This window comes from Pithys albifrons, chromosome 4 (assembly GCF_047495875.1).
Source record: "Pithys albifrons albifrons isolate INPA30051 chromosome 4, PitAlb_v1, whole genome shotgun sequence".
NCBI lineage: Eukaryota > Metazoa > Chordata > Aves > Passeriformes > Thamnophilidae > Pithys > Pithys albifrons.
In genome coordinates this window covers 34,487,106-34,514,007 of record NC_092461.1, presented here as the reverse complement: position 1 = coordinate 34,514,007, position 26,902 = coordinate 34,487,106, and positions in this window count along the sequence as shown.

Here is a 26,902-nt window from a genome sequence, read left to right as displayed (position 1 = left end):
GCATTTCTTTTCGATGCACTGTAGTGAGAGATTTGGGAAACACAAGATTAGTCATGTTTCATTCTCATGAGTTTTCAGGTTGGTTAAAGATATTCAGCCTAGCAATACAAGAGACAAACAGTTTTGAATAAGGTCAGATCTCCACCTACCTAAACCCCCTTCACTGGACCTGCACTGCACTTCAGCATCTCACCATACTTTGCTTGAAGTTCAGCCAAACAAAGACCAGCACATATATCTCTGCTATGCTCCTAACTCAGAGAGAGGGCCTTGTTCCCACAAAGATTTGATGTTATGAGTGAAGAATTCTAATTGCTTTTTGATATATGCCAGAATTTTGGGATTTACCTAACTCTGATTCAGTCTTTGGGAAAGGTTTTCTTCCAGTTATGAGGTTGTGGCTTGGTTTTCAATTTTGCTATGTTCCTTTTCAACTTGTCAGATAAAAACAGCATCAGAATACTCAGTGGAAAGCTTTGCTAGCAGCTAATAACAGCCTGGTTATGGCCTAGTGATTCACACTGATATATTGAGAGGTCTTGGATCCTCTGTCAAGCTTCATTTACAGTGAAAATGAGCCAATGACTCTTGTCTATTTTTCTTCCCAGGCTATCAGAACAGTCATCTCCTGACCATGTTTCCTATCCCTAGGGAAGGGCACAATTATGATGATAATCACTTTCTTGATGCAGTCTGACATGCAATTTCTCTTCGTCTCAAAAAGTCCTTTTTGAAACACATTTTTTTTCCAAAACCTGCTTATAGATTATATCTCACACAGAGAGAGATTATGTGACTAATCCTGGAGTTCATGAATGCACCTGTGAACCAACTAAAAGAAAATAATAATTGATCCTCTGCAAGATAGTAGCATAATTCTCATTGTAATGTTCCCTCTTAATTGCATCTCCTTACCTTTGCTTGGTATTTGCCTGTTCAATATAGGAGTTCCTCGTGACTAGGGTGACTCCCTTTCTGTAAGTCTATAAGACACCTTAGTAGCTGGAGTGACAAAAGTGATAGCTACATAGTAACCACTAATGAGCACTTGAAAGCTCTTCTGGAGAAATGATTTTTGATAGAATTTTTTTCTTTGACAGAAGGAGTATTTCCATGGAATGGGAATGCTTACTCTGGGGAGAAAAAGAAATAACAAAAAACAAACCCAAAACAAAGAAACAAAAAACCCCAAACCAAACACAAGCAGAACCTGTTTAGTTTCTGAAGAACTGAACCCCAAAAGTTCTGAAATCATTACATTTTCAATCAAAAGAAAATTTTACACATAGATACACATATATTTCACATGCACACACACTATTTTTTCATTCATTCATTCATTCATTCATTCATTCATTCATTCATTCATTCATCCTGTCTAGTTTTGGGTGGTGGGATGAGGACTAAGCAAAATTTGAGATTCTGAGTTCTCTTTGATTTTCAATTAAACAATTTACTACAGAAATTTGTTTTATATGTGACTCAGCTGAGACACTGATTGCTGTTGCATTGCTTTATCTAATCAATAATGTATGCATACATACAAATATCTATATGTGTATATATACCTGTACACATCTAAGATATAGTGGACTTAAATTTGGTTATTTTTTCTCTAATACAGGGTTTTAAGTCATACGTGTACAAATAAGATACAAACTCCTATGTCCCATCCGAGCAGCCTGGTCGAGTGGAAGGATCCCTGCCCATGGCAGAGGAATTAGAACTTAATGATCGTTAATGTTCCTTCCAACCCAAACCATTCTATGACTATGATTCTGTATCCATTCTGCCATAACAATTTGAAGCCTTATCTGTACTAAACTAGAGTGGGAAAAGTTCTTGCAGCTCTAACAGTTGGATATTGCCCCACAGCTGGTTCAGAAATAATGGTGGTAGCATACACAGTCAGTTCTGAAGTTCATAAACCCTCACCCTGCAAGCACAACTTAATTCTAAAACCCCAGAAAAAGACTTGGCTTGGAAAACTCAATGGGGAAGTCATTTAGTTTTTGAACTGAAACTATGTAAAACCATCCATGAATAGAAATTCACCATTGCGTTCATCTAAAACTTGCACCATGTTCCATTATGACTTTGAAAACATTCATTCATATCCAAGGTGACCCTACTGTTAACTTGGAGTTTTTAATCAAAATAGAAAACCTGGAAAAATTGTCACTGATTAATGGCTGGCTTAACTGTAAGAACACAAAAATGGTCCCAAGCCTATACATTCCTCTGTTGCTTTTATTTTCAGTTACTGGATCACACACACATGAACAATGCACATTTCTATTTTTCCCTCTTCTTGCTTTTCTGCACCAAGTACCTGTGTCAAGGGGGATTTCTGTCTGTCTGACCTAAGTTGTTTATGAAGCACATATCAAAACTTAATTTCTACCTCTACTTTCGAGAAAACCTATTTTATGGAGATGACAGTTTATTTCTGGACTTAATGTGTGGGATAAACAGAGCTTTGAAGTTTAGACCCTGAAGCACAGCCTTTTAAATGGTTTGTAACCAACAGGTTTGTTTACAGTTCAGATCATTTAACAGCTCACTGTGAGAAGGGTCATGTAGTAAGGCCAGGCATAATTTGTTGCAGAGGTCCAAGATTAAAATTTTGATTTATGAAATGTATCTTTCCTTCAGTTGCTCCTACAAGACTTTTTTGTAAATGTGCCTTTCTGGATTAGGCTGTAATGATTGAAATTATGTCTCTCACTGAAAGTAAGTGTTTAAAACTGAATAAGAAATTGTGTATTTAAAATTTTCAGTATGAAAATTCAGTGATAATCACACTTTACAGCATAAAACTATGGGGCCCAATTAAGTTTGACATTAGCACAAACTCTAGTAAGACATTAGCAAGAAAAATAACACACTCAGATCAGATGTCTCCATTCTTGCCACTTTAAGGAAGTAATAAGCTTCTAACATCTTTACTGCAAGACATAGCAAAAAAAAAAAAAAACCAAAACAAAACCCCAAAAAAGTCTTTCCTGTCATATGCTTTCTACCATAAAATCTAAACAGATAAAAAAGAGAGTAAATGTAGCTTAAGCAGAAGAAAAGCAAGAGTAGCCAGAGGCTGACCTACATTTAAAAAATAAGTAAACCCCACAGCAATGCTCACAGCTGCTCTAAGGATTCAATTTCAAGTATTTTCCATGCCTTCCTACAACATGGTGATGATCCAGCCTGAATCAGTGCAGCAACTGCTGCAAAGATCTACAGGAACTATCGGCAGTAAGTCAAAGAGGAGGTTGACAATTTGCCCTCTGAACAGCTGAATCCTTCTCACCTCCCACTGGACAGTGGATCCTTCTTACTCTTCTCCACATGCCCAGAGCACCATGGGGCAATAGAATTCCTTGTTATTTTTTCCGCTCTCTGAGTAGCATTATTTTGTAATAAACCTGAATCAGACTTCACGATTTTTCAAGTCTATTAGTCAGAGAACCTGCTTTATCTTGCCCCCTTGTAATGGGATTTGCAAAGCAATTATACATTGCCGTCTCACTTGATGTGCCTCAGACTAAAACCTTACACATGACTGCATTAGTTTATCACAGTAACACACACACTCCATAACACACCTCTGCAACATGTCACAGCAGTCAAAGAAATTAAAGAAAGAGAGAAAACTGGGAAGATCCTAACTTATTGCTGCAGCCATTTTCCTGGTCAGTCTTAATTAATCTTCTTTAAGGATGAAAATAATCTATATATTCATCCACAGATCTCCAAGTGAATATGAAAGGTTAGGAATGTGTTGATTCTTCTTCTTTATGGAATAACTGAGGAGAAATAAATAAAGAATTTTCTGCACTCACAAATAATTGACTGCACCTGCAGTGCAGTGGAGATATGGGACAAAGGCCATCTGTAGAGTCAGTATTTCAGCCAGAGTAACTTTACACACTCAAAAAGTCAAGAAAGATGCTTTGTTGTGCAGTCATTATGTTTAAATAGAAGTAGAAGGGGTGTTGACTAAACTCATGATGGTTTATATGAAGGTGCATGATAGACACAGGCAATGAAAGAGTAGTTTAAAGATTTTTCACTAATCTTTGTTCCTTTAATTCCAAAAAAAAAGAGACAGTTTGTCAAAAAGTTAAATTCATCTTATGTTTTTTATCCAGTTCACTGAAATGTCTGCAGAGCTGGTTGCTGAGGCAGATCAGAGAATAGCACAGAAGAGAATATATCCATGAATGATCAACAGAGCAGGGATGTTGAGTCCCAGCTAGTAACCTCTGGATTAGGGAAAAGCAAATCCAGATAGAACATTGATCCTCACTTTATTATACTCAGAGGCTCTAAATAGCTAACCCAGAGTGTAAAGATTTTTAAAACTAAGTTTCTTTTCTCTTTTAACTACCTTTTTTTTTTGAAGGAAGATGAGGCTGAGAATGGAAGTAGCTGTGATTTTATAAAGTTTAAATGTCCAGATGTGGTAACTTCCCAGACAGTCTATTTTGCTCAATATTTTGCCCTGTTCTCTCTTCTATACACTACTATACATCTGTTCCCTTTAGTTATTTTTACTACAAGCTGGAAGGATTTGTTTCTCTTCCAACATGCCAAGTTAAAAAATTAAATAATTCTGCATTGTGTATAAAATGCATTCCCATGAGATCAACTCTTTTGTAATGAAGTCAGTAGTTTTATTTTTTTCATACGCCAGATCATTTACTCTGAGATGATATAATTTTGCAACTGGAATTACAGTTGACACCTGGCAGTGCACTAAACAATATGGGGCATCCAATCTACATCATTAGTTGCTCATGCTTTGCTGAATGTCTCCTCATTAAATTGCAAATCCTGTCTCTAGTGAAGTCTCAGCAGTTTGTTGGTCACTGGAGAGTTCCTACTGAAATAAAGTAGAGTCACTCCACCAATGCCACAAAAATCAAGGGCTGGAGCAGCTGCCCAGATGCCTGTGCCTCTACTTTTTTCTGTTGTGACAGAAAAAGCTGGATGATATGCAGGATGGCAGATCCATCATTTATACTTTCCATTTGCCTTATTTGCACCAAATCCCTGGTGTATGGTGACAGACTCAGGCTTTAAAGATGAGTTGGAGATACTCACTATACACACAGCCTTCTCCAATCAGCAGAGATATGTTAGCTATGGTGCAGGAATAGCTATCACTTCCAATAGAGATAAGGACCAAAGGGAGATACTTCTAGAGCTGTAAAACCCAAGTAATTTGATTGTGAGCCATAGAAATACAGTTTTAGAGTCAAGCAGCTGCAGAAATCTGCTTTCCTCCCTTACTGCTTTACAAATTAGCTGTGGACATAATATACCTATGACTTAGCCCTCAACCATGGGACAAAGCTGGGGGGACATCCATAGAGGCTGGTTCTATTTTGATAAAGGTTTTGTGACTGTGGAAAAAAGTAGATGTTATCTCATTGGAAATTAAGCCCCCTGCTAGATAGGCCTTGTTAGCTTTGCAGTCTAGTATTGCAGTATAGTGATTGTTTCTCAGAGCAGACCTTGCAGTAGCATCAAATAATTTCTTCCATCTGTGAAAAGATATTGGCTTTGTTGAGAGGTAGCTATGCCTTGACTCAGCCAGCAGAATTTTTGGCTGTGCACACTGTGTTGCTAGATTAGGTTTACATGAAGGAATATAAAATAACTACTTATGTTAATGTCAGCTACAGGCTAAGAAGCATCTTTCCAGCTCAATATCTTAATAGTGTTCTGTACCAGTTGGCAGACACAACATAAGTGATAGTAGAAGTAAAATTCGATGAGACTAATTTAATATGCCCAAGTAACTCTTGCTCACTGTAGAAAAGGTAGTTGTATAAAAAATTAGAAAGCCAACAAAAATTTATTAAATATCAATTGATAAAGTGAATTGGGATTTGGAAAGCAGGGAGGGGAAGTTATGAAAGTGCTTTCAGTAGCCATGTTTTTACTTGAGGACTAAAGATAAGCTCAGTTGTTATACTGGTCACCTTCAACTTTGCAAAACTCACCTTTGCTGCAGTAAACAGACTGATGATGTTGACTGGAGACAGGTCTTGGAAGAGGAGAGAATGATACTTTGATTAGATTTAGCAAAGAACTCATGAAGTGTAGGAAGTGAGCTATTTTCTATATGTTTGTGTACTAGTATGGGTTGGGAACAATGTATACACTCCTGTAGCATTCGACAATGGGATTCAACATGAAAAAATCAGCATTGCCTATACATACAAAGACTGAATAGACTTTCATCAAACTTGTTTTCACTACTAGTAGAACAGTGGAAGTACTAAATAGTTTGTGAAGAACAGAAGAAGATACATATAAGAACAAAGAGTATTTTCAAAGCTAGTATTCTTTGTGATACTGATAAAAATTGATTGCAGAAAGAATTCCTATTTTGATCACTTCATATGTTTATTTGGTTTAGAATCACCAAAATATTCAGTAAGAAGGAGAAAGGAAGGATGTTCCCTGTAATGCAAATTTTGTTTTGATATATCTTAAGAATGCTAGAAATTCTTGATTAAGATGAATTTTATTATTTCTCCACCTGACTTACCTCTGTTATTGCTTCTGACAGGAAAAGATTGGTTTTCTTTACTTTGTGAATGAAAATCACAGAGGATAACAGAGGGGTAACCATGGACCCATTCTAACCTTATCTTTATTCACACTTGCTCAAACTCTCCTGTTTATCTTTGTTGTGAGCAAAACAGGAAGGATTCGACCCTCTTTTAATGGGAATATTTTACTTTGGGAGAGAATGAGGACAGCATAGAGTAAGAACTGCCTGAAAATCTAATAGTTAAGTTTTTTCTGGTGAAGAGATGTGAGTTATTGATAACTGGGCAATAAACAGGTCAGTCAATGTAAGTAGTTTTACTGGTTTGGGCTGGCACAATGTTGATTTTCATCACAGCAGGTCCTACAGTGCCGTGTTTTGAATTTTTAACCAAAACTGTGAGGTTGAGCTGCCTACAGGGTTAAACGACAACAGTAATCCAGTAAAATGCTAAAGAAAACAGTGGAGCAGAACTGCTGCTAGAATAGAGCAGGGATGCTTTCCTTACGTGATCTCCTTTTGGTTGTCTTCTGTTACCATCAGTTTTCCATTCACTATTTTCCACTTTGTGTAATTCTCAGAGCTGTCTGGCAATTGGTTCCAGCTCAGCTCTCGATAAGTAACAGAGCCACCTGACACACTTCTTACACACTAAGTGACAAAGATTATAGTTTTAAAAACCCAGTGGCAACTGATGCATTTTCCCTGAGCCATTTCAACTGTTGCTGCTGCTGTCGATAGAATGGACTCCTATTGTGACATTTCTTTCCTTTTTCCATCAGTCTTTGTCTTAAAAATGGGAGTTAGAGTACTTACATGTCACAATCTCTACTGTGCTGTCGAAATAACCTCCTATGGATACTGAGATTTAACTGCATACTCAGGCAGGCTTTTTAGGGCCTCTGAATAGAACCAAAGATAGCAACACAGGTTTCTGGAGAGAGGCTTTGTTCAAAAAAAAAAAAAAAGGAAAGTTATGCAAGACCCCTGTTATATACTTTGGATCTCATTTAAAAACAAATGCTAGCAAGAGGAATTGAAGAAGGCCAAATGTCTTGAGGTCTTTATAATAATAATTAAAGAAGTTGTGGGGTGATGGCCCCTAATAAGGCCTGATGGGTTGAAGGAGATGTCTCAGCCCCCTGGAGGGATGCTCCTGGCCGAGGACAAAGGCTTTCAAACTGATAGGATTAACATAGGGTGGAGTGTGTTTAAGGAATGACATGGCCCCCCTTTGTGATACCTTCTATAGCCACTCTAGGAGTCACCTCTCCTCAGGCATCTGCATCACCATCACCTCCCTAATGGATTGACTTTTAGCCACACAAAACCACATGAAAGGAAAAAAAGGTATAAAAAGTGTGTGGAGTTTGAACTCCAGCAGAGACGGGAAAATGCCAGTGTCTTTGTGAGGGTAACTTCTGCAGCTTGTTTCATCTCCTCCTCCTCCTGGAACAAGGTAGGGGTGAAAAAACCATGTGCTTTCTGTGTTTTCTAACTTTACTTTCTTAACTTTACTTTCTTCCTTTATACATTCTATCTTACATCTTATGCTAACACTTACTATGATTCCTACTTTATAAGCATTTCCTTTACTAAATGTGTTTTGCTACCTTAATACTAATAACAGTAACTTGCTTCACACTTTGCTACTTTATATTGGTCATTATTTTTTGCTATTCTTACTTTATAAGACCAGCTCTGTTTTGCAACTACAGTAACTTGATGTCTTGGTTTGAGATAAGCAACTGCCAACCCCCCCCAAGCACAGAGAGAAAAGCCTCCCTCCTAACACCAGGGAAAGGGAGGAAAAGAGAGGGGAAAGGAAAAAAACGCTTCAAACTGCATTTATACTAAATCTACATATATTTTTCACAGAAAGAAAGAGACAATTAGAAGAGAGTACAAATATACACTCACACGAGTCTGCAACAACAAGTTCCCCACGTCAACTTCTTAACAAACACACAAATTCTACTGTCCTAACTACACATTACTTAAGAAGAAGCTTATTCCCCAGGGAGACAAACCCAAGCAGAAAGGAGAGACCCAGAACAACACATTTTACTTTCTGAGGTACCCTGTGAGCCAGTGGTGGGCCTGGTCCTCTCCATCCCCCCTGGGACAGCATCGTGCGTCCTCCCAAGAGGAGGGCTGAGAAGCGACTGCCTTAACCACTCCCACACTGGTTCCTCCTTCCCTGGAGATGATGTCATAATGTGGTATGGAATACAAAATTACTGGCTAGAAGAGGTCAGCTGTTAGCTCAGCCCAGCTCAAGTCAGCTGACAGCTTCGGCCTAGTCCAGACTTCAGGGCCCAAATCTAGGCCCACCTAGGTGAACCCATAACACTTGATTTACTTTCAATGTGCAGTTTCCTTTTCAACATGTGTGTTGATAAAAAGAAGCTCTGTTCTTTTTGTTTTGTGTTACAGAGAGAGTAGTGTGCAAGATATTTTATTGTCTTATGTTATTGATAGAGTGTCTGGATAAGTGTTTTAGGTGGCTGTGTTTTTAGTTAGTAGTTCTTTGTTGCTAGTTTCTGTCTGTTGTGAAAATGGGATATATTGCTGTATTGTGACTTGAGTTTAGTGTGTTTATCTCTGCAGAATGTGTTTTTTGCTGGTTTCTTTTGGGGTCTTTTATTATCAATTAAATACAATCTTGCAGCTGAACATGATCACTGGCAAAGCAGAACCCACAATAACTGTCACATATTTGTATTAAAAAATTTCATTTCAGGAGCAGTTGTGAGAAAGGTTCTTTTCTGGCTTAAGTGTGGCTTCACATTAGAAGTCAGAAACCCTTCCAACCCGTGTGCTGTTCATTAGTTGAAAGACAGTGTGGGAACATAAGGCACTGATTGTCTAGAAGCACTTATTGCAAATAGTTTTTTCCCTGGCTGAAGTGTGGCTTCATATCAGAGGTTAGAACCCCTTCCAACCTGTGTGCTGTCAGTTAAAAGATAGACAGTGTTGGGGTACATAAGGATTTGATTGTCTGGAAGTGCTTACAACTAATAACTTTTAATTAATACAGTTAAGACTAGAAATCTTTGTATTTCTGTCTCCCTCCTCCCTTTCACATGACAGAAGTAAACAAGGAATGAATTTGGCTCTTGTTTTCTGTAGAAAATATCTCTTTTTAAATCCAGACCTTCTTGAGAGACTTTTTCATAAAAATTAAGAGCTATCTCATAGCCAAATTATTGGTATAAAATTTCAATAGATCTTAATTCTGTACTCCTGTGATATGCAAGTACAAGTAGTCCATAATGAATAGCAAGCCCACACTCCCCAGACTAGCCATGTCCAAAATAACGGGGTAAATAAAAATCCAAGCCAGAATCTTGCTGAGTACTGTCTGACCATCATAACCTGAATGATGATATCACGCTGATGCAAAAGGAATTGCTATTCTGATGTTTTTAATCTTTCTAGGACAGAGAATATCCATTCAGTTCCATAAACTACCTTGTGTGATGGGACTTCAACTTGTGAACAATGGATCTAGTTACTATTTCAAAATGAATAAATAAACTTCATCATGTGTCAGTAAGAAACCTTAGCTTTTTCAGTCTTCCTCCCATACGATGGATTTCTTCCTTTTTCAGTCATCCAGTTTTCTAGTTTTAATGCTCTGGTGATGAGCTGTGCTTCCCCATTTGCCATTGTGAGACTAGTCTTGAATAGCACCCACACACAGAGTTATAAATACACCCATGTGAAGAGATCAGACCTTGGCTTTAGAAATCAGTATAAGTGGATGCAGGAGGTACAAATTAGGAAGCAATAACATTCCCTTGAACAAAATGGAAAGAAGGAAGGACTAGTGCTACAAAACATGGTGGGTTTTTTGTTTTGTTTTGTTGAGGCAGTCTCTAACTTGTATCTCTTACAACTTCTGTAGAAGTCAATGCATTTTTGCTTTTGCTTGCCTTCTATTTTCCCATTCCTCTGTTACCAAATTGTAACTTCAGAACATATTTTAGAACTTCAAGTTTCTGATCATGGTGATAGAATCTGAGTGGAACCATTCATAATTGCTATCAATAACAAAGTCTCTGGTGGCTAAAGGGTTTTGTCAGTATGAAATTGTCTTAGTAAAAAGAGTTACACTGTGTGTTCTTATCTACCAGAGGATAATGTTTTTCACAGGAGAACCTTCTACACATAAATGGTGTGTCAGAAACATAAAGAAACAGCCATCCCAAGCCAGTTAGTTCAGACTGGATTCCAGTGGAACTGGGCTCAGAGATGTGATTATCTGATTGAGAATGTCAGGACATAATCACAGGTTTTGGGTGAAGGCACAATTAGGGTCACAAAATACAGTTTTCTAACTGCAGCACTGTGGGTAAAATATCTAGACTATAGAAACTAGTCAGAAATAGGATGATGTTGACATAATCAAAGACACAAACCAAACCCTCAGATTGTGTTAATGAGGATTTCTATTTACATAATCACACAGAATGGGCGGCACTGCACTCAGATTCAGGGGGTGCCTATATGTCATACAGTTTCATTTCTGTGTGTCTCTTTTCACTGTAATAAGATTTTTTTTCTACTGTGTCTGAGAAAGGCCCTTCCTTTTGAACAGTTTAGTTAAATCATAGAGAGGGGCAAAAAGTCACAGCAGGTATGTGAATATCATTAAAGAAAACATTCATGAGGAATGAGGAGTGTAGTTCACTTAAGGATTTGGCTATTTCCTTTCTTTATCCAACTTTGAAAACTGTTGCATGTAACAGTTCTGCATTTGAAAATAATTTTAAAGTAATTTGAAAGTAATTCTGTCACTGATACTGGTGACTTGGGCTCTATGTTCTGCTCACTGCTAACAGTATTGTGATCTTTATTATCTCTGCCTTGCCCTGTGTGTAGTTGTACAAAAGACCTTTTGAAGCTCTGCCATGGAGCTTGGGCTCAGCAACAAATGAGTGAGGTTTTTTCATTTGTGTGCCAATATGACAGATACAATAACATGCCTGCTTCTGCAGCCATTAGATCTGAAGGCTTCCTCAGTCTGTGAGTTGCTCTTTTTCCTCAGTACATATGCTTTATTCATGCACTTCTTAATGAATCCCCTGTCTAGATTTTTGGGAGCCCTCTTACAAATAAGCTCTTTAAGGACTCATCTTTGTCTGCACTCATAGCCCTCAGTATTCATGGTTCTTCATCTTATCTTACCTTTAAATCCATTTTTGGTGTACTTTTCATATTCCATTGTTTCCTTCTAATGGTAGCTTAGCTAGTATAAGCTGGGGTGAGTAGTTAGACTTCCTACCAAATATTAACATAGTTTTTATTTTAAGAGACTGTCTAGGAGCATTGTCTGCTTTATACCTGTTTTGTCTGTTGATATCATTGGAACATAAGTACCTTCAGTGGTAACAGCAAGAAAAAAGGAGAAAGAAGTGTTAATACTATATAGTCAGCTTTCTGACATTCTTGTTCATTCAGCAGAAGTAGCCAAAGTCCCCAGATTATGGCAAAGTCTCTGTGTGTTTTGTCTTGTACAAACACACAGATCCTGAACTGTTTTGTACATGGTTCATTGGTTGCAGTGTAGGGGTGTGCCTATTTGTTTTGGGTTATTTTTCTTTGGTTGATCTTTCAGGACATGCAGAACTGAAACAGTTGAAGAAATAAGTAAGGAAAGAGGAGAAAGCCTTGCATTTCAAGCCAAATTTGATAATAATGCTGCTAAGGCCCAAAGATCTCTTTCATCTCTTTACATAGAGCTAATAAAGGAGAGATGACTTTGTGTACCATGGAAATACAACAGCAGCTCTTTCTTTATGGTTTCCTTACATACTGTCTATCCATTGTGCAATCAAAATACCTTCTTGCCTTCCACAAGTATCAAAATCTTTTACCACTGTTTACATAGGGTTATGCATCTGGAAAAATTCCTTGGCTATCTGACAAAATGCGGTTCCTTTTTCAAAATTGTATTTAATTGGACCTCCGTAACCCTCATATCACAGCATTTTTATAGGTCAAGAATCAACAAATTATCTTAATCACCAAATTACATTGACTCAAATTGACTATTAGACTCAGTCCCTACGGAGCAAGGGGGACATAAGTATGTACTTACAGTTAAGGACATACTCAAAAACTTCACTATATCAGGGACAGAGCTAATGATGTTGTTTCACTCTTACTGATTAAAAAAAGTCCTTTTCATAAATCATGTGATTATACCTTAACAATATTCCTTTAATGACTGGAAAATCATGAGCATTTATTTTCTTTTTTCTTTTTTCCTTCTTTTTTTTTAAATTTCTGTACACTTCTTTTACATGTAGAATACTTTCTTTGTAACTGAAGAGATGAATTACTGTAGACACATTGATCCTGCTTAATTTCCCTACAGATTCAACACAACATTGTGTTCTTTAAACAAATATCTCCTTTGAGCTGAGAAATGGCACATTCATTGTTATTAAACTGCAATTGTTCTTGTAGTCACTGCAGTATTTTTCAGGTCCTTGGCCTTGGGATATCTCTATGGGTTATGGTTTTAAAATTTGAGCTACTTGCCCCATAAGAGGGTATCTTCTGCAGCTACAAAATTGGGGAGGGGCTGTTAATTTTTTTCTCTTCGGCCCTTCCAGACACGCTGCCCTGGACAGGCTGTTAATTTTTTTCTCTTCAGCCCTTCCAGACAGGCTGCCCTGGACCTCTCCCACCACTGGGGACAATCCCCCCTCTACAACCCCACCCAGGTGTCTCAGATGAGAGCATCTTCCCAAGATGGGTGGTGCTAGATGGGGTTGGGGATGGTTCTTGGCTGTGGGGCATATTCTGGTTTTGTGGAGGGGGTGTCTCCTGGGTTTGCAGAGGCGGTGTTTCCTGGCTTTGGGGGTGGTGTCAGATCATGGGCAATCTGCTTGTGGACAGGCAGGTTTACAGGATATCAGCCCTGGGTGTCAGGGGTTTTATAAGTAAAATGGTGGAGACACTGATTGGAAAGTGATGGAACTAGTGGAGGGGATATATGTGTGGCTGCATCCTGATCACAGCAAAACCATGTTTTGGGGTACAACCTACCCTTCTGCTATGTCTTTCTCTGGGTTTACCAGCTCACTGCCGCTGCCAGACCCACCCAAGCCAAGCTGCTTTCCCAATACCACTACCCCAGCACACTGTGAGGTGGTAGGAAGGGGTGACACACATCAGTTGAAGAAAAGTTTTTCACAAAAATGGTGTTTGTGGTTATTGAGGGGGGGTGGGGGTATGGGGCTGGGAGGTGGTGGTGTCAGAGGTTGGCAATGTCTGCCACCTGTTTGGTGGGGAGGATATTATAAAATAAGGGGGTAGATTTGTGGGTTTAAAGTCAATAGATGGCAGGGAGTGGGATGAACAGTTTGGTGACCCAGGTGGGATGCTGCCTGCAAAGCTTCCCTTCTCCAGTTATCCACCTGGCACTGGGTAAGTTCATCTGCAGCAACAAGAACTAGGAACAGGGAACATTCTTACAGTTCAGAAACAATTATATGTGTGTCTTGCTAATCATCACCTTAGCTTATTTGGATACCTAATATTTTATTGGTTTTGCTTTTGTTGTTTTCTTTTCAGAAAGACAATCACCATGCTTAAAATGCATAATTAAAAATTATTAACAATGCATCTCATCTGCCAGAAATTGACTGTCAACAAGAACTAGGTTCTATTGTGAAGAAATAAATATTAACACACTCATTAGATCCTCCATTCAGAAACACGAAAAAAACAAACCAAAAAACTAATATGAGATTTTTGGTGCTCAGTGTTCTAATTTTCCCCAATCACAAAGACTAATTAGTTTAAGAAACAGTATTTGTTTTAAATGAAGAAAACAAACTGCCAACAAGACAGATAAGAAAGGGAACATCCAATCACAGAACCACTGAATTTTAAGGATTGGAAGGGAGCTTAAAGATCATCTAGTCCTAAACCCTCTCTGCCATAGACCAGGTTACTCAAAGACTTATCCAACATGGCCTTGAACACTGAAGGACTGGGATTCATAAAGTCTAACTGCAATATTTTTCAGTCTTTATCCCTGAGGAAGCATCAATTCTGAAGCCTTCTGTTTTTCCACTACACAGGAAGTCTATAGAAATCTTCTTGGAAGAATTCTGTGGGAGACAGTCGTGGATGAAGGAAGGGTGCAAGAGAGTTGATTGATTTTAAGTGTCAACCTCCATGCTCAAGAATAATACTCTGTGATTAACAAGAAGGCAAGCAATGGCAGCATGAATCTTCTGCAAATGAAGGAGTTCCTGACAAATGTCTAACACAAAAAGGACCCATAGAGCAGATGGAAGTAGAGACAAGTTGTCCTGAAGCTAGGTAAGGGGCATTGACAGGTCTGGGAAAGACAAAGCTCAGCTGGAGTTAAACCCGGTGAGAGATATGGAGGATGAAAAGAAAGATTTTGACAGATGTATCAGAAAAAGAAAAACAAACAACGAACCAACAAAAAATCAAACAAAACAAACAGATAAATGAAAACAAAACAAACATCAAAAAACACACAAAAAGGACAATCGACCTCCTCAACCAAATCAAAACAAAAAAAAGCAAACAAAAACAGCAACAACAACAAAAACCCCAAATGAAACAAAAAAACTAGAGAAAAGGTGGATCTGCTGCTAATGATGCACAGCATAGGACACGAAAGAGGATAAGGAACTCCGTGGCTTTTCTGCCCCGTTCTTTATGGGTAAAATAGATTAAGGAATCCCAGGCTGCTGAGAGCAAAAATAAAGTCTGGAATAAGGAAAACATAGCTCTGGTGGAGGAGGATCAGGTCATGTAAACAAACTGGACATATAATAGTCCATGGTGCATAGTAGGACCCAAATACCTGTGTCCTATTTGTGAAACTAGCGGCTTTCAGATAGGATTAGACAAGAAGTAAAGAGAGAAGGATTCACTGCTTCAGGACTTTATGAAACAGAATTATCCATGTTGGTTAATTTGTACTAAATCTCATAGCTTTATCAGTGTCTTTAAATTAGCCAGCTGTTGTTTCCTGTTGAGCACTATCAGAAAGTGGCTGATTGCTTAGTAAATCCAGATTTTCTCTGAATAGTTTTAAAGAGATGGAGACATTTACTTGCAAACTTGGCTGTATATTTGACAAGTAATTAGTAGAAATTATTGATTGAGCAACGTTTGGGTTTTTTTCCTATCACAGGAAGAAACTGTCTTCTCCTCTTTGTCTGGTTATGCTGCAACTTTCTTGCACTGTTTCTTTGTTACCCTAAAGAGGGAAAAAAATAAAGGGGGCACAGAATTCTGTTTGCTCTGTCCAAAACCATAAAGGCAAAGCCCTGAAACACTATATAAACAGGGAAGCACTGTTCTAAGGCCTTTTGATATCTATGAGGGTGGGGGGCGGGGGGGCTATGTATAAATCATGCAGCAGAAAGCTTAATAAGACTGTTTAGATATGTTACAGCTTTCAATGAGACTTTAATGCTGTTTAAACAGGTGGCAGAATTTCTATTGGCTTCTGTGCTCCCATACTGCTTTTGTAAACAGGATGCGAACATTCCTGGAAAAGTTAGGAAACAAGTTTCCTTCTCATTTGCTCATAAGGCTCAATATGCAAACAGATATACAAAGGCACTAAATATTAATTAATATTTTTTTTTACCTTGGTGTCTCATGAACCACAGTGGATCTCTTCTCATCCCAAACCTATTGTATTGATGTGTCATCTTAAACCAGCACAGATTAGGGGAGGACAGTGTAACAAGCCTTGGGCTACATCCAGTGGATGACACGGGTATCACAAAAAAGACAGAATTTAGGCACCTACTTCCAAAGCTGTGCATCAAAGAGCCTTATGCAGAGCTGTTTTTTTTCTCCTTGGCATCCACACTTCTCTTGTTCAGATCTTACTTCGGTTTTCACTATAAATTCTCAAACTGGTTTTCTGACCTAGTCCTGAGGTGACATGCAAAGTTACTTGTTCAGCTAGATGTCTAAGTTGCCTCCTGAAGGTACTTTATTCCAAATTAATACAGTCTTCATTTGTTTTCTAGATAGTTCCATTTTGTTTGGCTTTTTGTATCTTAGATTTTTTGTTTTGATTGTTATCATTGTTTGTGATTTCTTTTTATTGGCTTTTTGAGACAGTCTTGACCACCTGAACAGCTCAAACTTAAAAGTAACAGCTCAGACTTTAAAATAGAGGGGATGAAAAGCAATCTGGATATTCAAGATAATTTCTAGTTCTAGTCTCTGTCAACAGTACTCAGAGTGAATTTCTACTTACATTCTCAAAGATTAAAAATTACCCCCAAAACCACCAAAATGAAAATGATAATTCACTGGAAACATTTTTTGTTCTTTCTTGTCTGTATGAAGTTCAGTGCAGGTCATAATTTCCTCATTCTAAATTGAAATGTGCTACAACATGATCATGTCTAGAGTTTCTCCCCACCATTCTTTAACAGCAAGTTCATTGGAAGATATTATAATCTTCTCTCATGATTCTTGCTAAGTAATCATGATTCTTTCCCCTTCTTTTCTCTCTCTATAGATTTTTCTTCATCTAACCATATTACAAACACTACCACATTTATATGAATAATTTACAGATAAAATTATTTTCCAAACAATTTTTATATTTCTGAAGTTTTATGAAAGTAGATTTCTGATGGCTGCAGTCTTCTGGCTCTGTGTTTCAAGGCTGTGTTATCCTATTTCTGACAAAAGGGTCTATTCCAGCTGATGCTTTTCCTTCTACTGTTATGGATTCTCTGAAGTCTTTTAATTTTGTTGTTCATCACAAACTCTGGATATTTTCACACTGGGATCAGTTATTTTACATCACTCCACTTTGTTCATCCACTGTTTTAGTGAAACTTCTTTGTCCTTTAGAGCTTTGAGATACTTTCACTCTAGATGATTGAAATACAAAATTAATTTTTAAAGACATTTGGAGGGAGGACAAGGGATTGACAGACAGATAACACACAGGCTGATAAGTGTCATTTGCCTAGGAAAATTTGGAAAAATATGATAGTTTTGAAAAAGAAAATTCATAACAACATTACAAGTTTCTCAATAAACATGAATTCATATTTTCAATATAGCTTTAAATTTATATAAAACAGTGGCTGATATTTCACTGGGAAACTCAAGACATAAATTATAATATGCATATTATAATTTTTAAAAATGTTTTTATAGATATATTTATATTTGAATTTCCTGCTTTTTCCTTATTCAACTCATCTTAAAGTAGACATCTAAAATGAGTTGGATACAATGCATTCTAGAATTAGGCATTTAACACCTGAGGTACATGTCAGGTTTTGGTGGCTGAACCATAGGCATCTTGTGTCATTTGATACCCTTATGGGCATACAGAACAATTGTGTGGTGATGGCAAATATGTACAGATCTCATGACAGAGTAATTTGTGGTTTTTACTACAATGTACTGAAGTCAGGCATTCCTAAGGGTGCACTAGATGCCTATATTCAGTCAATGAAATCCTGCTGTGGGCTGGGATTTAGCTTGAGACTCAAATATCCAAATGAAGTGTCTTCAATCCAAGTGTCTACACATGAACCAAGTGTGTAACCTCCTGTCATACCCAACAGGGATTTAGTGACTACAGCCCATGAAGCTTTAGAGATATATTTAGATGTAAGTGCGATATAAATTCTCAACTTAGACATGTTAATTTTTCTCTCTGAATTCTGTCCCAAATGTCACTGTTTCCATGATAGATGCCTAAAGTTTTATCAGATGAATTTGCAATTGTGCCACTGCAGCTGTTGTAGGCTTCTCATGATGTAGGTGAAACCATTCTTCTTCTGGGTCTAAGCAAAGGAAGCCACTTCAAAGGCTGTTTTTGTCCCAGCACAGTCAGCCAGGATTCTTACCTAACCTCTGAGAAGCCTTTCTATCCTAAGGCAGTACCCAACAGTCCTTCCTAGCTTCCCCAGTATACTCTGACATGAAGATCCATTGCTATATTTTCAGCAGTCCCTCTCCAAAATCAGGTATTATAACCACAGATTTCTCTGAAGAAATTCCTTAGGACATAGCCATCTTTGTGACTCTTTCCTAGTTCATATATAAAAAAACGAACACAATATAACTGACTCCGCTTTCAAAGTGTGAGAGAATTCCCTGCGGACACATGGATACATCATGAGGTTCAACAAATCCAAGGTCCTGCACCTGGGTCAGGGGAACCCTTTGATTCATACAGTCTGGGTGATAACAGATGGAGTGCAGTCCTGCCAATGAGGACTTTGAGGGTGCTGGTGAATGAGAGGCTGCACGTGTCCCAGCAACATGCACTTGCATCCCAGGGGGCCAAATTTATCCTGGGTTGCATCCAAAGAAGCATGGTCAAGGGAGGGGATTCTGCCCCTCCACTCTGCTCTGGTGAGACCCCACTTAGAGTGCTGTATCCACCTCTGGGGTTTCCAGCACAGGAAGGACATGGACCCATTGCAGTGAGCCCAGAGGAGGCCACAAAGATGATCAGAGGGTTGGAACACCTCCGCTACTAAGACAGTCTGAAAGAGTTGGAATTGTTCAGCCTGCAGAAAGGGAAGCTCTGGGGACACTTTCATGCAGTCTTTTGGTAGTTAAAAGGGACTTATAATAAAGACTGAGAGAGACTTTTCAGCAGGACATGTTGCCATAGGACACAGTGCATTGGTTTTAAACTAAAAGACTAAATATAAAGAAGTCTTTTACAATGAGACTAGTAAAACACTAGAAGAGATTGTTGTGAGCAGTGGTAGATGACCCATCTCTGGAAATATTCAGGGTCAGATTAGAGAGGGTTTTGAGCAATCTGATCAAGTTGAAGATGTACATCTTCATTGCACAGGCTTTGAATTAGATGACCTTTAAACATCCATTCCATTCTACGTTTCCATAAACACTTCTCAAGTCAATGTATTTTAATTATTGAAATTACTTTTTTCTCTGATTCCTATAATGTAACTGTCAAGGGCTACAACTCTGTTTTTTGTAGACTATTTAATGAGGTGATGAATGTTTTGTACTATTTTATTGCATCCTTCTGTTGGAAACGGTTTCTTACCTTGTGCCTTAGATATCATTTTCAGGGCAGGGTTGCTGCCTTGTCCAGCATTGCTAGGACACAGAGTGCCATCACAGGTTAGCAGAAGGGACCAAATGTATAACACTGAATAACATTCTTTTGAGTATTTGTAACACTGACTATTGTTAAACAGTAGCAGCACCAGTAAATCCAATCATGGAAGTGTATTTATTGAGAATTATTTCATATTATAAGTTGTGTTTTTCCAGAGAACTCTACAGAAGTCTCATGGTACATATAATTGTATTCCTTTTTCAGTTGATTCTTTTATTTTTGAAGATTTTTAGTCCCATCATTCCTTTTAAGGATGCCTAATTATGTCCCTTGCTTGCTGCTGGCTTTGAAGTGTAGTATGTTTGTTAAGTAGCTTTGTTATTCACCTCCTCTGCAATGCAACAGATTACTTTGGTGTGGGGTACTTTTAGCTTTCCACCTTTATGAGGTCTGTGGCTTGACCAATAAACTGCAATCAATGACTTCATTACATGCCTTTTTGTCTGGTATGTGCTTTTTCATCTGGGTTCACTGACTTTCAGTTGGATTGGAGCTTGTTTAGCCTCGTTGTGCTAGTTGGGATTCACTCCTCCCTCTTTCTCCATTTCACACTTTAATAGTCATATTTATTTTTATGTTTATGTCTCATGGAGGCTTTTGATGCAGTTCAGCAGGAGGTGATGCTACTTTTAGCACAGTGTTTATCTGGTAGTGAAGCTTGTCTAGACTCCAATGTTATGTGAAATTTTCCCCTTACTGAGGGTTGTTCTATATTTGCAAAGGCAGAGACTGGCTTAGATGCTGAAATGTGAGAGCTCTTCTTTTTCCACTGCTCTTCTTAGATCCATATTTCTGTTATTCTTGTGCTGATTGGAATTTTTGCAGTACATTTGTTTCTTCTGTGGCTTATAAATAAGTCATGTTTTCTTAAGTATGGATAAGTTTTTGGCAAGGCCTGATTTTGATCCAAGTCAATCATATCACTCTGGATAAAAGTTACTTTGCAAGTGATAATAGTGACAAAAAATGAGCAAAACATAACTAAAACACTGTGTTCCACCTTACTGTCCATATAGAGCAGATACTCAAGGGTATAACCCGATGAATGTGGGACTGTATGAGATCAGTTGTAATGTACAAACCTGCCACTTGTGGATTGGGAGAAATGATGTGCTAAATGGTTCATTGCCAGAAGCTGTGCATAAATATTGGATTCAGGTCAATAGTATATCTGCAACTATTATTTTAGAGGGCATAGTGAATCTGGGATGGTAGAGGAGAAGAGGAAAATTAGAGCTGATAAAAGGAAATGTATGACTAGCCTATGAAATTTGTGGTCACAAGAGACCAAAGCAAGAGTTTGCAATTAAAATTAAGGAGCCTAATTTTCAGTCAGAAAAGAGACTGACCCAGAAGTTGAAGTGTGTGTTCTTCTTCATAACAAAGATAGAAGAGACTTTTTAACTATTTGACCTGTTGCGTTTGCCAACTTTCCCAGAGTAGGACATATTTCTGTGTGCTTTCCAAAATCATTTTGGCACAGCTTAGCAGAATTTTTTCTAGTTTTGCAGTTACATTCAGGTTTCCAACTAATGAATCTTTCTCTCTCTTTCTTGAATCCCCACCCTATAAACACTAAATCTTCCACAACTCCCAGATTCAGTAAAGATATATTATTATGCAAAAAAATTGTAATTAAATGAATGCTCTTAGAATGTCTATAGTGAGAAAAATTTAGTAACAAGCACTTGAAGAATGACATTATCCCTGTACTCTGTAAAGGTGAGTAAGACTGGTGGATTGCAGCACAGTCCTCCAGGTGACAACTCATTTAGAGGGCCATAAATGTCCTTCTGCTGTCTGCTTTGAAATGAGCTTTTCCTTGTGTTGAAAGGAGACTGGGGAACTTATTTTCATAAGATGTGGAGATATGGCAGGACCTACAGGCAGCCCTTCAAAGGCATGTGCCATGAATGACAGTTGTTACAAATGGATCTCTGGCTGATGTGGCAGACAAGGGTTCAATAAGAGACATAGACAAAACTCTAATTCCACAATGCTATATTCTGATATTTTGTGTGCTTGAGTCAAGAGTTTACACAGTTTTCCACTAATAATATACATACATATTTTTTCTTTTTTTTTTTTTTTACAAAAACATTTCCAGTAGTGAAAAAGTTTATACAATACCATGGACTTTTATTGACTATTCTGACACATCATTCCCAAAGGAAGAAAGAAATTATCTTTTGTCTTCTACTTGTCATGGGTTTTGTTGAAATGGGTTGACATATTATTATTTCTGTTTTATGCAGTAAATAATTGATATCATTACACCATTAGTTTTAAATTTTTGTTCTTCTATTGAAAACCACTATTTTTCAGCCCACAATTTATTTTGATAGTCTATTTTTTGGCTATTTTTTATTTTAAAGATCTCAGCATGTGTTTTCATTTTGAACTATAAAGAACTCTAAGAGAAAAAGATTTGTTAAGATAGTGGAAAATATTTGGAAGTAGCTGATTTGCTTTAAATATGAGTTATGGGTTCTGTTCTATTTTTTGTGTCCGTATCACTAAGTTAGCTCTCATAACATCTGGATGAGAATTTGATCTAACAGGTTATTTTTCTTCCAGAAGTTGTTTTCTCCTGATGCCTTGCCCAGCCCTGTCCTGCCCTGTCCTTTTTTATTCTTCATTAATGCAAAGAAAGGGGGAGATGACACTTACACTGTGAGTACCATATGCTGCTTTTTATTGTATTTGATATGGAGAGTAAATATCCACAGCACAAACCCACCAGTTGTGCTGAGGCAAATTGGACTGAGAGGAACAAACCATTTTGCTGTGATTTCCATACTAATGGAAAACATCTGGTTGGGTCACAGACCATACACTGCTCTAGCATACGCTGCACATCAGGTCAATGAGGAAGCCAAATATACTGTGCCTCTCTAGACAGCCAACACAGCAGACAAGAAAATATGGGAAAGGTTCAGATGCTGGCACTTCAGGAAAGGTGGATCAGGTGGTTTAAAATGTGGCATTCACTCTTTGGCTGGTTGCTAGTTTCTAGAGAGTGTCCACGTGTCCCTGAGAAGAGGGTAGCTGTACTTGCAAGCTCTGGGAAGTGAGGCATATTAAAAAAAACACTGCCAAAGAAAATTGAAAAAGTAAGAGGAGCTTGAAGCACAAAAATAATTTATTTTTTTAATGGCATAAAGGATGAGATCCCATATGCTTATACCATTCCTGACCCATTTTTGTCCAGCCAAGTCTTAAAAATCTCTAGCGATGATTACATAAGTCCCTCACCATCTCTACCCCTCATCACTTTTCCAATGTTCAAAGTTTCTCCTCTTAACCAGAGCAGACATGACAGAGAGTTATGTCCTTTATATTACCTCTTATATTCTAGGTGCATTTATGTGCAACTGTCAATCTTCTTTTCTTCTAATCCAAGCAGTTATAATTTCTTCATTCTTTCCTCACAGCTCATATTCTCAAGGCCTCTGAACTGTTGTTGCTCACCTGAGACCATTGTCCATCAGTCCCACAACCTTGCTGAATTATTTTGCACAAAGCACAGCACATAAGTGAAGACATCATATGCACTTGATTTTACACATAGAGAAGTGATCTTCAGAGCCCCATGCAAAATAACAGCTCCATACCCACACATCGGTGTCTAGGACTAGGTTGACCAATCTAACTTAGCCTTGAAGAATTCAGATAATGTCAAACAGAAACTCCCAGAACTACCCTAAGAACAAATCTTTGCTCAATGTAAATTAACATTGTGCCATTAAAACAATTTATTCAGTAATACTTATTTAACTTATAGCAGTCAAAGATCTGGCTTGCAACTTCTTACAATGATTCCTTACAATCATTTGTAAAATATAGATGGGCCATCTGAATTAAATCCCAGAAGAAAGAAATTTGGAAAAAGTGTTCAAAATTACAGGGATCCTACCTTTATTATGGCAGTGTACCTTAAACTGTTCAAAGAAATACTGCATGTCACAACTCCATTGTGAACTCCAGTTTCTGAATTTAACACCAAGCCCCTTTCAAATTGCCCGGGTGCGAAACGGAAATACGTGTGTCAGTCCATGTGAAACTTTTTTTAATTTGAAAAAAAAAAAAAAGTTTAAATCAGTCTTTGAAGAGTGAAGGGCACTATTTTTGATTGCTTGAAGTGGGTTTAAGGCTTTCTTCTTGTCATAGCCTAGATCAGTAATAGTCTTCAGCTGATAGGTAAACTACAGAGTAAGACAGCCCTTAATCCCTTTCAAGTTTTTGCATTCTCTTCCAGCTAGTGACACTGCAAAAAAGACAAAAGGGCAAAACCAACATTTTTTACAGTGCTCAGGGGGTTAATAACTGGTGTACTTTAGTGCATTGGTACTGAAGAACCAACAGAGAGTGGTTCAGTGAGTTGCTCATCACATAGCAGAATTTTGGAGATGTTTTTGACACATGGGTACCTCCTACCTGAGGAAACCAAGGTGATATCTCTATAATAGTGGAATCAGGGAGCAAAGCATGGCCATTAGTCCAAGTGATGTGGAATGACATATGTCTATAAATGTCCCACATAACCCAATCAAAAAAACTAATTATTTCTCTGTACTTTAACTATTGTTTTCATGGTGTAGGTGATGGGTAGAGCAGATACACTGTGCAAAATGAGTTCCTTTTGGGACACAATTCTGACTTTCTTTTGTGCAAACTGATATCCTACTATGGCTGGCAGAAGTTATACAGTTTTACACAAGATAAATAGCTGCCCCCAAACACTGGCATTTACTAGTATTTATTATTTATGACTATTTGTATTTATTATTTATCTCTGTAGCCAAGTGTTTCCTGTACATTTTCCCAGAAAAGGCCACAGTGTTTGATCTCTGCCCTGAGGAACTTGCAAACTGATCTGTAATTATTAAGAAATGGCTTAGTCTGGCAATTACTAATTTTGTGCAAGAAGCCTTTGTAGTCCCCAAAGAGTTTCATAGAGGGAGGCAACAGAGATTGGAAAATGACTAATCCTGAACCATTAAGTATTTAATTCCTTAAGTGAAGTTGTGTCTGTGTTGCAAAAAGATAAAATGATTTCCCTATATATTTGGCATTTAAACCTTTCATGGATTTTTTTTTTCCTGGCTTGGTGGTACCTTCCTCATCATTTGGAATAGTGAAGCACACTGTGCTATTGCTATTGTACACATCTTATTTTAAGCCTCTGAAAACAAAGTGAGAGAAGCAGAGAAGTGCCTGGCCCCAGACACCTTATTGTGATCCCTTAACTGAAAAATAATGCATCCCTGCTGCACCAGAGTGAAGTCCATGACAATGTTATGTTTGCAAAGATCATTCAAAGTAACTACGGCATTTCTCAAACTATATTACAGTGGAAAAAAAATAAATAATTAAGGATTCACCTTTTTAAAACCAACCTAGCCCTTTTTAGGTTAAAGGGACAGAGAATCTGAGGTCATGTCTCAATCTTCACTAAGTCACCTGCTTTCAACTCAACAGGAGCCAGTATATATGGGCTTAAAATCATTTATTTTTGGAATAGAAGGAAAATTAGTATTCCAAATCTGTGGTCTGACCCTTCAAACAAATGCAGGAATATCCTAAAGTATGAAAATAAAACTGTAGTAATATAGCCAAACACAGATGGTTAAAATTGGCTAAATTATAATTTATGGCAATTGGTAAGTCCAGAATTTGTAGAGATTTGAGTCTCATTGTCTTTCCAATGTAGAGATGTGTACATGTAAAGGACTGCCCATTGCCACAAACAATGTTATTATAGAAGACTAAGAAAACAGTGATTTATTTGGGTGTGAATGAGAACAAAGGAACTACTGTAAGTAAACTGTTTTGTTTAAAATAAGGTCACACACTGCATGGTCTCTTTATCTTTTTATTTCTTACTGGTTTTGCTTTTCTTTTTCACTCCTTACATATAAATGCAAAGACAAGTAAAGTAAGCTAAGTCTTGATTACCATGGTGTTGTAGTTTGGGATTATTATGCAAATTCTCTCCCCTGCCACTTAACTCCCCAGGCCAGCAGTTAACAAAAGAAGTAGTTAACTGTTGATCACTTGGGTGGGGACAGGTTTGTCTCTTTTGGGTTTTTTTGGATATTCTTTCCAGTCTTGGCTCGGCGGAACGCGGGAGTGGGGGCTCCGAGGAGGCAGGCTGCCCTGCTGGTTACTGCTGGGGCTTTCCTGGCTGTCTCGCTGCTGCTGTGCCCAGACTGCTTTTCTGGCCACGCGGCTGCTGCTGCCTACCCCGGACTGCTTTCTGGCCGCGTTGCTGCTGCTGCCTGCCCTGGAATTGCTTCTGGTTGCTCGGGCTTTTCTGCTTCTTGGACGGGGAACACAGGGGGAAGAGACGGAGTCCACCTGAAAAGCTCACTGCTCGTCTGTCTCGCTGGAAAAGGGACTGAAACTCACTCTGCAGCCAGCTGGGCTGTGACATTGACACTTAAGTATAACTTTTCCTCTCGGAGGAAAACCTGCTGGGTTTTGTTGTTGTTTGTTTTTTTTTCTTTCTCTTGTGGTGTTGGGGAAGTGGGTTGCACTAGTCTGTTTACATATATATATATATATATATATATCAGTTATCCTTCTTGTATTAAAATTCTTTTTCTTAAATTTGATAAAGAGTGGTGTGATTATCGTGGAGGAGGCCCCTCCCCTGCTTGTGGGTAGATATTTTGGTTTTTTCCCCTCAAACCAAGACACATGGTTGGAATATTGTAACAAAGATGTGGGACATATTACAAAGGCATGAATGATACTGTGACACAAAAAACAGACCACAAATGGAGAACTTTTCAAGGAAAAAGGTAAAAGCTCATAGATGATTTCTCCATGACAAGACCATGCAAATATAGTCAAATAGGTGTTAGTAATACTGCAATTTGTAAAGCAAAAATACATTATAAGGCTGAACAAAAGCAACATGGGAACTGATGACTAGGGAAACAGTAAGCAGATTACAAGAATCTCTCTTGTTTTATAACAAGAATCTTGGTCAGTGAAGTCATGAGCAATTTTCTCATCTCCTATGCAATATATATTGATTTTTTACTTAGCTTTATTTAATCTGACAATAAATTAATGTATCTCAAATAACTGGAACAGACTGAATCTCACTTATTACTGTTTGTCCATATAAAATTGCTGGATTAACAAATGTATGAGGTTTTACCTCCATTCTA